This window comes from Heterodontus francisci, chromosome 50 (assembly GCF_036365525.1).
Source record: "Heterodontus francisci isolate sHetFra1 chromosome 50, sHetFra1.hap1, whole genome shotgun sequence".
Classification (NCBI taxonomy): Eukaryota; Metazoa; Chordata; class Chondrichthyes; order Heterodontiformes; family Heterodontidae; genus Heterodontus; species Heterodontus francisci.
The window spans coordinates 250,005-265,427 of NC_090420.1; the positions used below are offsets into that span (position 1 = coordinate 250,005).

The window sequence follows — 15,423 nt, forward strand, 5'->3', positions numbered from 1 at the left end:
AACTGAGCTGAAACTGTTCATATTGACAAACCCTGGCAGTAGCTTCACACATTGGCCAATTCACACTGAGTTATTCAAGGGCTGGTGTGAGAGAAGCTTCAGATCCTGTCATTACTCTCTGACTCATTATTCATCTGGAACCAAACGATTAGTAAATGTGAAGCAGTGAAGAGACTTTTCACACTCACTGCAGAATGTGTCATCTGGGGAAATAAGGAACTATTATATTCGGAGATTCCAGGTACATTCCTCCCTGAACAAATCCATTCCTAACATTCCCGATCACAGCCTATCCCAGCTCCTGTTGTCACCCGACTCCATCTGAATTGGAGAAACTCATATGTTGAGGTTTGAGTTGTGAGCTGGGGTTTCTCCGCCAGTGTTACTGTCTTACAAACTCTCCCCCTGAATTTGTGAACTGAGACAGCACCAAACACATCCCCAGTTAGAGTGAGGGCCGGACATCCTTCTGTTTTATTACAGAGAGTGGGGAAAGGGCTGGGTGGAGGGGAGTCACCAGGGATCCTGGATTTACTCCAAATCATTTCCATGTGGAATCTGCAGGCGGGAACGGGACAGGGATCATTTGATCAGGGGATCAGCTCTTTCCTGAGAGATGTGGGTGGCTCTGAGAAGAGCCTTTGTGTACAGATGTTTACAAGTTTCCCGCGCTCTTTCACTTCTTTCCAGACCCTGCTTTCTGAGCCTTCGCTGCTTTCGGCTTGACCTTGCTCTTCCATGTCTGCACTTTCTTCAGCGCCTTTCCGCCCGCCGCACTCTTGCCTTTTTTGACCTTCTTCGCAGGAGACTTTTTCTGAAGCGTTGCTTTCTTCACCGCCTTATTTGGCGTTGCCGCCGCCTAGCTGCTCGTTTTCTTGGCTGTTACTTTCTTTGTTGTCACTTTCTTGCCTGCTGGTTTCCTCACTAAAGATTTCTTGTCTGCTGGTTTGTTCACTGAAGATTACTTGTCTGCTGGTTTCTTCACCTTCTTTCCCACTTTTCCCTGGGTTTTCCTTATTGCTGATTTTGAAGGAGCCGGAGGCTCCCTGTCCCTTGCTCTGCACCAGGGAGCCTTTGTTCACATTCCTCTTGATACTTTGCTTGATCTGGGTCTTGAGCTTCTCCTGAGCGGTGGCAGACCTGCAAGGAATCAACTACCAGCTAGCGCAAAAAGCGAAACCAAGGCTCAGGGCCTTCAGTTACCTGGAGGGGAGTCGGAGAGGCAGCGGATCCTGTGAGGAACCACAATCCAGGAAGGATGAGAAGGTCATTGTCAGCGTACAGAGGAGATTAAGTTAAAGATTTACCAGTTTATAAGCAAGCGCAGAGCCAAGGAACGGTGCTGGGGCAGATCAAATAATAGGAAGCTGTGATCAGTTGGAAGGCAAGAGTGATTAAATGACAGAAGAGATGATGGTGCAAGGCAAAAGTCAGGGACAGAATAACTAAAATTTTGCTAACACAAATACCAGGAAGGGGGTTTGAACCCACACCAACACATGTTTTTTGGATCTTAAATCCAACGCCTTAACCACTTGACCATCCTGGTACATTCCTTACAGTGCAGCAGCTTTTTCGGGAGCAGAGTGTGAGCGAGTGAGCACTGGGAAAGTCAGTTTGAAAGTAAATTTAATTTCCTTTTGTTTTTCGGCGGAGGCCAGGGGGCTGCTGGGTTTGTAAAAGACTATATATTTGGGCGGTTTAAAATAACTTTCCTTTCAGTGCAGCAGCTTTTTCGGGAGCAGAGTGTGAGCGAATGAGCAGCTGGGAAAGTCAGTTTGAAAGTAAATTTAATTTCCTTTTGTTTTTCGGCGGAGGCCAGGGGGCTGCTGGGTTTGTAAAAGACTATATATTTGGGCGGTTTAAAATAACTTTCCTTTCAGTGCAGCAGCTTTTTCGGGCGCAGAGTGTGAGCGAGTGAGCAGCTGGGAAAGTCAGTTTGAAAGTAAATTTAATTTCCTTTTGTTTTTCGGCAGAGGCTAGGGGGCTGCTGGGTAAGTAAAAGACTATATATTTGGGCGGTTTAAAATAACTTTACTTTCAGTGCAGCAGCTTTTTCGGGAGCAGAGTGTGAGCGAATGAGCAGCTGGGACAGTCAGTTTGAAAGTAAATGTAATTTCCTTTTGTTTTTCGGCGGAGGCCAGGGGGCTGCTGGGTTTGTAAAAGACTATATATTTGGGCGGTTTAAAATAACTTTCCTTTCAGTGCAGCAGCTTTTTCGGGAGCAGAGTGTGAGCGAATGAGCAGCTGGGAATGTCAGTTTGAAAGTAAATTTAATTTCCTATTGTTTTTCGGCGGAGGCCAGGGGGCTGCTGGGTAAGTAAAAGACTATATATTTGGGCGGTTTAAAATAACTTTCCTTTCAGTGCAGCAGCTTTTTCGGGAGCAGAGTGTGAGCGAGTGAGCAGCTGGGAAAGTCAGTTTGAAAGTAAATTTAATTTCCTTTTGTTTTTCGGCGGAGGCCAGGGGGCTGCTGGGTAAGTAAAAGACTATATATTTGGGCGGTTTAAAATAACTTTCCTTTCAGTGCAGCAGCTTTTTCGGGAGCAGAGTGTGAGCGAATGAGCAGCTGGGAAAGTCAGTTTGAAAGTAAATTTAATTTCCTTTTGTTTTTCGGCGGAGGCCAGGGGGCTGCTGGGTTTGTAAAAGACTATATATTTGGGCGGTTTAAAACAACTTTCCTTTCAGTGCAGCAGCTTTTTCGGGAGCAGAGTGTGAGCGAATGAGCAGCTGGGAAAATCAGTTTGAAAGTAAATTTAATTTCGTTTTGTTTTTCGGCGGAGGCCAGGGGGCTGCTGGGTAAGTAAAAGACTATATATTTGGGCGGTTTAAAATAACTTTCCTTTCAGTGCAGCAGCTTTTTCGGGAGCAGAGTGTGAGCGAGTGAGCAGCTGGGAAAGTCAGTTTGAAAGTAAATTTAATTTCCTTTTGTTTTTCGGCGGAGGCCAGGGGGCTGCTGGGTAAGTAAAAGACTATATATATGGGCGGTTTAAAATAACTTTACTTTCAGTGCAGCAGCTTTTTCGGGAGCAGAGTGTGAGCGAGTGAGCACTGGGAAAGTCAGTTTGAAAGTAAATTTAATTTCCTTTTGTTTTTCGGCGGAGGCCAGGGGGCTGCTGGGTAAGTAAAAGACTATATATTTGGGCGGTTTCTAAACCCGAGACACCACACTTGTAGTGTCTCCCACCCGCCCTCCTCCTCTAACCAAAAAAAAAAGGACTCGGTGGGGTGTTTATAAGGTAAGGCTTTTTCGATTTCTCTGGTTTTATTGTGATTGGTAAAAACTTTTCGTTCCTTTTTCATTTAACTACGTTTAAACGTAAGATTAAAAATGGCAGGAGATCTCAGACCCGTATCATGCTCCTCTTGCTCAATGTGGGAGCTCAGGGACATGGCTGATGGCCCTGACTCCTTCACGTGCAGGAAGTGTGTCCAGCTGCAGCTCTTGTTAGACCGCATGACGGCTCTCGAGCTGCGGATGGACTCACTTTGGAGCATGCGCGATGCTGAGGAGGTCGTGGATAGCACGTTTAGTGAATTGGTCACACCGCAGATTAGGATTGCTGAGGGAGAAAGGGAATGGGTGACCAAAAGGCAGAGAAAGAGCAGGAAGGCAGCGCAGGAGTCCCCTGCGGTCATCTCCCTCCAAAACAAGTATACCGTTTTGGATACTGTTGAGGGAGATGGCTCACCAGGGGAAGGCAGCAGTAGCCAGGTCCATGGCACCGTGGCTGGCTCTGCTGTTCAGAAGGGCGGGAAAAAGAGTGGAAGGGCTATAGTCGTAGGGGATTCGATTGTAAGGGGAGTAGATAGGCGGTTCTGTGGTCGAAAACGAGGCTCCCGAATGGTATGTTGCCTCCCAGGTGCACGGGTCAGGGACGTCTCAGATCGGCTGCAGAACATTCTAAAGGGGGAGGGTGAACAGCCAGTTGTCATTGTGCACATAGGCACTAATGCTATAGGTAAAAAACGGGATGAGGCCCTACAAGCAGAGTTTAGGGAGTTAGGAGCCAAGTTAAAAAGTAGGACCTCAGAGGTAGTAATCTCAGGATTACTAACAGTGCCACGTGATAGTCAGAGTAAAAATGAAAGAATAGTCAGGATGAATGCGTGGCTTGAGAGATGGTGCAGGAAGGAGGGGTTCAGATTTTTGGGACATTGGGACCGGTTCTGGGGGAGGTGGGACTATTACAAATTGGACGGTCTACACCTGGGCCGGACTGGAACCAATGTCCTTGGAGGTGCTTTTGCTAACGCTGTTGGGGAGGGTTTAAACTAATGTGGCAGGGGGATGGGAACCAATTGAGGTCAGTTGACAGTAAGGAGGTAGTAACAAAAGCCTGTAAGGAACTAGATAATGAAGTCAGTGTGACTAAGGGGAAGAGCAGGCAGGGAGCAGATGATGAATATAAAGGGACTGGTGGTCTGAGGTGCATTTGTTTTAATGCAAGAAGTGTAGTAGGTAAGGCAGATGAACTTAGGGCTTGGATTAGTACCTGGGAGTATGATGTTATAGCTATTACTGAGACTTGGTTGAGGGAAGGGCATGATTGGCAACTAAATATCCCAGGATATCGATGCTTCAGGCGGGATAGAGAGGGAGGTAAAAGGGGTGGAGGAGTTGCATTACTGGTCAAAGAGGATATCACAGCTGTGCTGAAGGAGGGCACTATGGAGGACTCGAGCAGTGAGGCAATATGGACAGAACTCAGAAATAGGAAGGGTGCGGTAACAATGTTGGGGCTGTACTACAGGACTCCCAACAGCGAGCGTGAGATAGAGGTTCAAATATGTAAACAGATTATGGAAAGATGTAGGAGCAACAGGGTGGTGGTGATAGGAGATTTTAATTTTCCCAACATTGACTGGGATTCGCTTAGTGTTAGAGGTCCAGATGGAGCAGAATTTGTAAGGAGCATCCAGGAGGGTTTTCTAGAGCAGTATGTAAATAGTCCAACTCGGGAAGGGGCCATACTGGACCTGGTGTTGGGGAATGAGCCCGGCCAGGTTGTTGAAGTTTCAGTAGGGGACTTCTTTGGGAATAGTGATCACAATTCCGTAAGCTTTAAAATATTCATGGACAAAGACAAGAGTGGTCCTAAAGGAAGAGTGCTAAATTGGGGGAAGGCCAACTATACCAAAATTCGGCAGGAGCTGGGAAATGTAGATTGGGAGCAGCTGTTTGAAGGTAAATCCACATGTGATATGTGGGAGGCTTTTAAAGAGAGGTTGATTAGCGTGCAGGAGAGACATGTTCCTGTGAAAATGAGGGATAGAAATGGCAAGATTAGGGAACCATGGATGACAGGTGAAATTGTGAGACTAGCTAAGAGGAAAAAGGAAGCATACATAAGGTCGAGGCAGCTGATGAAAGACGAAGCTTTGAAAGAATATCGGGAATGTAGGACCAATCTGAAACGAGGAATTAATAGGGCTAAAAGGGGTCATGAAATATCTTTAGCAAACAGGGTTAAGGAAAATCCCAAAGCCTTTTATTCATATATAAGGAGAAAGAGGGTAACTCGAGAAAGGATTGGCCCACTAAAGGACAAAGGAGGAATGTTATGCTTGGACTCAGAGAAAATGGGTGAGATTCTAAACGAGTACTTTGCATCGGTATTCACCGAGGAGAGGGACATGACGGATGTTGAGGTTAGGAACAGATGTTTGATTACTCTAGGTCAAGTCGGCATAAGGAGGGAGGAAGTGTTGGGTATTCTAAAGGGCATTAAGGTGGACAAGTCCCCAGGTCCGGATAGGATCTATCCCAGGTTACTGAGGGAAGCGAGAGAGGAAATAGCTGGGGCCTTAACAGATATCTTTGCAGCATCCTTAAACACGGGTGAGGTCCCGGAGGACTGGAGAATTGCTAATGTTGTCCCCTTGTTTAAGAAGGGTAGCAGGGATAATCCAGGTAATTATAGACCGGTGAGCCTGACGTCAGTGGTAGGGAAGCTGCTGGAGAAGATACTGAGGGATAGGATCTATTCCCATTTGGAAGAAAATGGGCTCATCAGTGATAGGCAACATGGTTTTGTGCAGGGAAGGTCATGTCTAACCAACTTAATAGAATTCTTTGAGGAAGTGACAAAGTTGATTGATGAGGGAAGGGCTGTCGATGTCATATACATGGACTTCAGTAAGGCATTTGATAAGGTTCCCCATGGCAGGCTGATAGAGAAAGTGAAGGCGCTTGGGGTCCAAGGTGTACTAGCTAGATGGATAAAGAACTGGCTGGGCAACAGGAGACAGAGAGTAGCAGGAGAAGGGAGTTTCTCAAAATGGAGACGTGTGACCAGTGGTGTTCCACAGGGATCCGTGCAGGGACCACTGTTGTTTGTGACATACATTAATGATTTGGAGGAAGTATAGGTGGACTGATTAGCAAGATTGCAGACGACACTAAGATTGGTGGAGTAGCAGATAGTGAAGGGGACTGTCAGAGAATACAGCAGAATATAGATAGATTGGAGAGTTGGGCAGAGAAATGGCAGATGGAGTTCAATCAGGGCAAATGCGAGGTGATGCATTTTGGAAGATCCAATTCAAGAGTGAACTATACAGTAAATGGAAAAGTCCTGGGGAAAATTGATGTCCAGAGAGATTTGGGTGTTCAGGTCCACTGTTCCCTGAAGGTGGCAACGCAGGTAAATAGAGTGGTCAAGAAGGCATACGGCATGCTTTCCTTCATCGGACGGGGCATTGAGTACAAGAGTTGGCAGGTCATGTTACAGTTGTATAGAACTTTGGTTCGGCCACATTTGGAACACTGCGTACAGTTCTGGTCGCCACATTATCAAAAGGATGTGGATGCTTTGGAGAGGGTGCAGAGGAGGTTCACCAGGATGTTGCCTGGTATGGAGCGCGCTAGCTATGAAGAGAGGTTGAGCAGATTAGGATTATTTTCATTAGAAAGACGGAGGTTGAGGGGGGACCTGATTGAGGTGTACAAAATCATGAGAGGTATAGACAGGGTGGATAGCAAGAGGCTTTTTCCCAGAGTGGGGGTTTCAATTACGAGAGGACACGAGTTCAAAGTGAAAAGGGGAAAAGTTTAGGGGGGATATGCGTGCAAATTTCTTTACGCAGAGGGTGGTGGGCACCTGGAACGCATTGCCAGCGGAGGTGGTAGATGCGGGCAGGATGGAGTCTTTTAAGATGTATCTAGACAGGTACATGAATGGGCAGGAAGAAAAGAGATACAGAACCTTAGAAAATAGGCGACATGTTTAGAGAGAGGATCTGGATCGGTGCAGGCTTGGAGGGCCGAAGGGCCTGTTCCTGTGCTGTAATTATCTTTGTTCTTTGTTTTGTATTAACGAGCCACTGAAAATGAAATTTAATGTGATCTGGGTGCCATCTGGCCTTTCACAATATAAAGTTATGACTCCTCTCCCATGCTAAATTGGACCCTTCATTATTTATGAACCTCAATCGGATCACCCCTCAGTCTCGGTTTCTCTAAGGTGTAGGGTCCCAACTCTTTTAGTCTAACTTGATAACCAAGATGTCTTATACTGGGAATTCGTCGAATGTCTCTAATCTGTACCCTTTCCAAAGCCTCAATATCACCCATCATGTGAGGAGACCAAGACTGGATACAATATTCCAAGTGAGTCCTGACCAAGGTTTCATAAAAGGACAAATTCGGGACATCTCAGATACTGAAGGAGTCCGTGTCCAGAAGCAGCAAGACCTGGACAACATTCAGACTTGGGCTGCTAAGTGGCAAGTAACATTCACACCACATAAGTACCAGGCAATGACCATCTCCAACAAGAGATAATGTAACCATCTCCCTTTGACGTTCAACAGCATTACCATCGCTGAATCCCTCCACCATCAACATCCTGGGGGTTACCATTGACAAAAGCTTAACTGGACCATTCATATACATACTCTGGCTCCAAGAGTAAATCAGATAGTGGGAATTCTGTGATGAGTAACTCAGCTCAAGGCACGTGGTGAAATGCTCATTAGGAGAGCTGGAAAAATGGACTCGTCAGGTGGGCAGAAAAGTGGCAAATGGAATTCAACTTGGAGAAGTGTGAGGTGATGCCTTTGGTGAGGTCAAACACAGCAAAGGAAGACACAATTAATGGGTGAATGCTGAGAGGTGTAGAGGAAGTGAGGGACCTTGAAGTGAATGTCCACAAATCCCTGAAAGTAGCAGGACAGGTTGATAAGTTGGTTGAGAAGGCTTATGGAATCCTTTCCTTTATTAGCCGATGTATAGAAAAGAAGAGCAGGGAGGTTATGCTGGAACTGTATAAATCATTAGTTAGGCCACAACTTGAGTTCTGTGTGCAGTTCTGGTCACCTCATTCCGGAAAGGATGTAATTGCACTAGAGATGTTACAGAGGAGATTTACGAGGATGTTGCCAGGACTGGAAAAATGCAGATATGAGGAAAGATTGGATAGACTGGGGTTGTTCTCCTTGGAATAGAGGAGGCTGAGGGGAGATTTGATTGAAATGTACAAAATTGTGAGGAGTCTGGATAGAATGGATGGGAAGGGTCTATTTACCTTAGTAGGGAGGTCAGTGACTAGGGGGCATAGATTTAAAGTGATGTGTTGAACAATTAGAGGGGAGATGAGGAAAGGTTTTTCACCCAGAGGGCTGTGGGAGTCCGGAACTCACTGCCTGTAAGGGTAGCTGAGGCAGAAACCCTCAACTCATTGAAGAGGAGTCTGGATGTGCACCTCAAGTACCTGAACCTGCAGGGCTACGGTCCAAATGCTGGACAATGGGATTCAGCCTGGTGGCTCATTTTTTGTCCTGACTGTGCTGTAAACGTTCTATGTTCTATAATTCTATGCTGACACAATGGGCCGAATGGCCTCCTTCTGCACTGGAATAATTTTGTGATTTCTGACTCTCCCAAACTTGTCAACCATCTACAAGGCACAAACCAGGATGAGTGCAGCACCAACAATACACTAGAAACTCGACACTGTTCAGGACAAAGCAGCCGCTTTGATTGTCACCCCATTCACCACCTTAAACATTCACTCCCTTCACCACTGACGCACAGTGGCAGTAGTGTATACCATCTACCAGATGCACTGCTGCAACTCACCAAGGCTCCGTTGACAGCACCTTCCAAACCCAAGACCTCCACCACCTTGAAGGACAAGGGCTGCAGATGCATGGAAACACCACCATGTGCAAGCTCCCCTCCAAGTCACACACCATCTGATCTGCAAATATATCGCTGTTCATTCACTGATGCTGGGTCAAAATCCTGGATCTCCCTTCCTAACAGCACTGTGGTTGTACCTACACCACCTGGAGTGCTGCAATTCGAGAAGGGAGCTCACCGCCACCTTGCCAAGGACAATTAGGGATGGGTAACAAATTCTGGACTTGCCAGTGTCGCTCACATCCCATGAAAGAATATGCCTCATTTTATACTCAGTTGTCCTCTGAATGCAGCCCAACCCTCTATTTGCTCCAACTATCACTTCACAGCATTGCTGCTGTACCTTTAGAGATCTGTGCACCAGAACATCCAGATCTCTGCTCAAAATTATTTTCTTTTTTCCACCTACTTTAATGTTTTTCCCTGAAGGGTGCATGAATGTTGAGCATTCGCCCTGTCCACAGGAATAACACTGCACTTATCCAAATTAAACATCATTTACCAGTCATGAACCCAATCTCCCAACACATTAAGATCAGCCTGAAACAGTCGAGTATCGCCTGCAGTCTAATCAATCACACAGATCTTCAAATCATCTGCAAATTTACAGATGGTGCCCCCTACACCTTCATCCAGATCATTAATAAAAATAGTAAAGAGCAACAGACACAACACCGATCCCTGTGGGACACCACTGGTAACTGGTCTCCAAACAGATCCAGATCCAACTGTAACTACTTTCTGCCTACGTCGTGCCAGTCAGTTCCCAATCCAGATCAATATATTACCACTGATACCAGGGACTTTAATCTTATGGAGAAGCCTCTTGTGTGGAACCTTATCAAAATCTTTTGGCTGAGATCCGCTAATTGAACACAGGCCGGGGATGAGGCCTAGGCCTGTCCTGTTTTGTGTGTGGGACTCAGGACCACACAAGGTGAGATCAGCTCACTGAGCACAGGCCCATCCTGCTCTATATGGAGCTCAGTACCTCACCAAATGAGAATAACTAACACACCACAGGCCATGGAGCCTCAGCCCATCCTTCCCTGATTGTGGTGCAGTGCCAACCAGGTCAGATCAGCTAATGCAGCACAGGTCGGAGATGGAAGCTGGATCTTTCCTGCTCTGGGGACTCCGTACCATACCAGGTGCGATGAAGTAAAATACCACAGGCCGGGGATGGAGCCTGAGATTTCCCTGTTCTGTGTGGGGCTCTGTACAACAACGTGTGAGAAGAACTATCATCCCTCAGGCTGAGGAAGGAGCCTGGGCCCATTCTGTTCTGTGTGGCTCCTACCACACTGAGTGGGATCAATTAACTCAACACAAGCCATGAATACAATCAGGCCCTTTCCTGCTCCGTGTGGCTCAGTATCACACCAGGTGGCATCAGCTAACACAGCACAGGCTCCATCAGTTTAAGTGGAGAGAATCAGAGGGGAGATTTTCCACTCTTGACCCCATGGGCTGAATTTTAAACTAACGGTGCGGCTCTCGGCAGAGGCACCGGAAGCGGGTGTCATCACCACACGAGTGAAATGTGGCTGGCCGATCCAGATTATGGAGCAGCCAACCAATTAATGAAGGGGAGGCATGGGGCCCATGTAAACAAGGACCAGAGGCAGGGAACGAGGCACCGATGGCACCGACATCTGACACAACGGCAGGTGCTGGCACCATATTGAAAGGGCCGCCAGACCTGCATTCACTGCTGCCTGGTTTAAAGGAGTGTCTTCCTGAGAGCCCTCTGCTGTCCCAGGACTCGTTCTGCTGCCCCAGGATCCGTTCTGCTGCCTCTGCTGCCCCAGGTCCCGTTCTGCTGCCTCTGCTGTCCCAGAACCCGTTCTGCTGCCTCTGCTGTCCCAGAACCCGTTCTGCTGCCTCTGCTGCCCCAGGTCCCGTTCTGCTGCCTCTGCTGTCCCAGGACCCGTTCTGCTGCCCCAAGACCCGTTCAGCTACCTCTGATGCCCCAGGACCCGTTCTGCTGCCTCTGCTGTCCCAGGAACCGTTCTGCAGCATCTGCTGCCCCAAGACCCGTTCTGCTGCCTCTGATGCCCCGGGACCCGTTCTGCTGCCCCTGTACCCGTTCTGCTGCGTCTGCTGCTCCAGGACCCATTCTGCTGCCCCAGGACCCGTTCTGCTGCCTCTGCTGCCCCAGGACCCGTTCTGCTGCCTCTGCTGCCCCAGGACCCATTCTGCTGCCTCTGCTGCCCCAGAACCCGTTCTGTTGCCTCTGCTGCCCCAGGACCCGTTCTACTGCCCCAGGACCTGTTCTGCTGCATCTGCTGCCCCAGGACCTGTTCTGCTGCCTCTGCTGCCCCAGGACCCGTTCTGCTGCCCCAAGACCCGTTCTGCTGCCTCTGATGCCCCAGGACCCGTTCTGCTGCCTCAGGACCCGTTCTGCTGCCTCTGCTGCTCCAGCACCCGTTCTGTTGCCCCAGGACCCGTTCTGCTGCCTCTGCTGCCCCAGGATCCGTTCTGCTGCCTCTGCTGCCCCAGGACCCGTTCTGCTGCCTCTACTGCTCCAGGACCCGGTCTGCTGCCTCTGATGCCCCAGAACCCGTTCTGTTGCCTCTGCTGCCCCAGGACCCGTTCTGCTGCCCCAGGACCCGTTCTGCTGCCTCTGCTGCTCCAGGACCCGTTCTGCTGCATCTGCTGCCCCAGGACCTGTTCTGCTCCCTCCGCTGCCCCAGGACCCGTTCTGCTGTCACTGATGCCCCAGGACCCGTTCTGCTGTCACTGATGCCCCAGGACCCGTTCTGCTGTCTCTGCTGCCTGATAGGTAAGGAGCTGAATGCGAGCCTGCAGTGACCATGGTCCAATGGTTTGGCGATGCCTTCCTGCAGGTTCGCCTCCAGGTGACAACAGATAGGTGGAAGATCCTCTTCCCCAGGGATGGGAGGTGGTGACCTGTCCACCTGACCAAGCAAAGCTGCTTTGAGATAGTAGGTGAAGTCAGCAGCCGTGGGGTCACCCCCAAGACATGGATCCAGTGCACGAAGTGGGTCAATGACCGGAAGCGGGCTGCTCTGGCGCAAACTCAAAACACTTTGGACCCTTTTGACATTGCGCATGGCAGAGTGAGAGGGTGTGTTTGGTGGAAAGGGAGTGACCACCCAGTCATGTGTATTGGGGAAGGGCAGCAGGACATGCTGCCTGAGGCTTGGCTGCATCTCGGTGGGAGGTGCACGTCAGTCATTGTATAAACTCACACAGTCCCTCGAGAGGGGCCACTTGCAGGAGGAATATGTGTGTCCACATCATGGACTGCTGGACTATCACCATCAGAGATATTGGGTTTGTCCCCGCTGGGAGACTAACTTTGTTGATCATAGTGGCTGCAGGAGAAGACAGCCCACAATCGGAAAGAGCGTGTCAAGACTGGCAGTGGATGCCTTGTCTCCATGTCCTCATTCCGATGGAGGAGGAGGCCATGGAACAGGCCGGGCAGCAAAGCATCTGCTCCATAACTGATGGAGAGACAGGGACACCGACCTAAGAGAGTGAGTGAACATCTCCTGGGGCACAAGGGTGCATCCACTGCAAAGGAGCCACACTGCTCATCTGTTCACCACTGCATCAATGGAGCTGCACAGTACAGGTGGATGGAATGTCACGATATGAAGACCCTAACCCTTCAATGTCGCTGTTTTCACATGCAGGCTAGGATGAACGACAAGAGCGAAGAGCTGGAGAGACTGGGGGACAGCCAGACACCTCTGAGGAGGAGGAGGGAGCCTCAGAGGGTGCACCGTCACATCATTCCCCTGCATTCTCCCCCAGCACAGAAACCCTCACTCGGTGGGTATCCACTCGCTGTTAGATTTGGGCACACAAGCTGGTGAGCACGTCACAGACATGCCCGGGCAGCTGACGAAGGCTGTGACAGCCGAGGCCACTGGCAGCTGAAAGTCTGTGGGAGGCCAGGCCCATGCTGAGTCCAAGGCTGATGACGTGCCTCTGGTGTCAGCAGCAACACGGGAAATGCTGCAGCTGCAGCAAGAGGTCAGGCAACATCTGGCAGAGTTGCCGGAGGTTATGTGTACCCAAGTTCGGATGATGGAGGAGTCCATCCAGGCCTGCATGCTGTACTGTCTCCGATGGGGGTGTGCCTGGCTTCCTTCCTTGAGAGACTGGTGACTCTGATGGAGAGCCAGATCCAGCCGACCAATCAGTGGCTGCCGGAGATGTGCACAGACCTGCACTCCATCGCTTTGTCCATGAGCTCCATCCAGCGGTGACAAGGTGAGAGGGGGAACGAGGCACCTGAACTCTTCACCAGGTCCAATTCACTCTCAGGTCAGCAGGGAGGTACAAGTGTGTCTTATAAGGGGGAGGAGCAGCTGGCTGCAACATCTGGGGTCTCCTCTCAGGGTGCTCCTGGTGTGGACAGTAGCTCCAAAGCCCCTCTGCCAGTGACACAAGTGATGCCAGTGCCTGCCTCCATCACCCTAGATGGCAGAGGGGGTTCCCTGTACCTGTGCAGGTGGTCCTCAGTGTGCCGGGGCCCTCCAGGCCTCAGGCAGCAAGAGGACGGCCACCAATGTCATCCCAAGCCATAGGGCAGCAAGGTCAGCAGCCTGTCTCCACCTCAGCTGACACGGCAGGGGGACCACCACGTCGGAGCATGCCGAAAAGATTTCAGAAGAGCACCTAGATTCACTTGGGTTCACGGTGAATGTACATTCCAGATGGATAGGGTTGCGTTTGGTGTCACACAGAATAAAGAAATGATGTTCTCTCACTGTGTCTCCTTCCTATTGTTGATGCCCTTTGGGACTTCATTTAAACCCTTCCTCCCAAGGGGCTGGAAGTGAGGGACCAAGCCCTGAGTTCACAAAGCTTCTGCCTTGTCACTGTGCGATGTGTACCTGGACGCTGCAATGCAGAAGGAAGGAGGCGACAACAGGGCTGCTTAAAGCTAAGACTTTATTGCTGTGGTTCCAGAAGGTGGTAAGGCTCAAAGGAAACTTGAATGTATAAGGGTGTCTCATGTCTCCCTTGTGTGTATCTCATGGCCCCTTTCTTGCTGTGCCTGAGGTTCTTCATCTGGCACTGCTTGGACAGCATCCTCCTCCACATCCTCATGATCAGAGGAGACATCACACTCCACGATATCCTCACGAGTCAACACCTCACCTCTCTGTAATGCCAGATTGTGCTGTGCACAGCAAACCACCAAGATATGCGAGACCCTCGCCGGGGCAGACTGAAGGGCTCCACTGGATCGATCTAGGCACCTGAATCTCATCTTCAGGAGACAATTGGCCTCCTTGATGGTCGCTCGGGTTGACCCGCAGCAGGTGTTCTACCTCTCCTCTGCATCCGTGCGTGGGTTCCTCACAGACGTCAGTACTCATGTCCTCAGTGGGTAGCCCTTGTCTCCAAGGATCCATCTCTGAAAGTGGATGGGGCCGCGGAAAGCTTCTGGCACCTGGGAGTGCCTTGGTCTGCAGGCATTGTGGCTACTTCCCGGGATTTGTGCTCACACCTGTAGGATCCATTTGTGATTTTCACAGACAAGTTACACACTGAGCAAGTGGAATCCCTTCTGTTGAAGGTTGCTGGCTGGTCTGCAGGAGCCTTGATGGTCACTTGGGTGCAGTCAATGACACCCTACACCTGAGGGAATCCAGTGATGGCCCCGAATCCGATAGCCCTCTCAGCTTGACTGTTTGGATCGATGTGCACATAGTCACCGGCCCTCCTGAACAGGACATTGATGACCTACTTGATGCACTGATTCACCACAGACTGTGAGATTCCACACATATCTCCATTGGATACCCCTCAATGATCTGCTGGTGTAGTCGTTCAGTGGCACGGTGACTTTCAGTGACACTGGCATCAGGTGCCCACCAGGTCCCATGGGGCACAGCTGCATCATGGCAGAGCGATCAGTGACGACCTCAGTGGAGAGCTGCAGTCTGTGGAGACACTGTCACTCGGACATCTGCAGGTAGTTGAACCTCGGCTAACGTGTTCCTCTGCCTCCTTCTCCAGCCTCCTGTTCGAGGCTGGCCCTCCTGTGGGCCCCCAAGCTGCTGTGGTGTCCCTGCTGGTGCCTGGGCCTCCATCTCTACTCCTCATCCTCTTCAATGGGAGCCTCGAATCCAGGGTGAATGAGGCCCATGACAGGTTGCCCCTCCCTGAGTGCAAGGCCTTCACAGTAAACAACACCCAGCCACAGTTACCTCACTTGTCACCCTCAATGAGGTGGCACTACCCCAATGGCACCCTGGTTTTGCTCGCCCTGCAGAGCTGGCACATGAGCC

The 15,423-nt window shown here is 49.9% G+C and overlaps 1 non-coding gene across 1 annotated transcript; it reads right to left on the reverse strand.

The window, feature by feature from the left end:
* Positions 1-1,466: 1,466 nt before the first annotated feature.
* trnal-uaa (transfer RNA leucine (anticodon UAA)) lies at positions 1,467-1,549 on the reverse strand. The gene has a single exon. It is a non-coding gene; the product is annotated as a tRNA-Leu (tRNA).
* Positions 1,550-15,423: the final 13,874 nt, after the last annotated feature.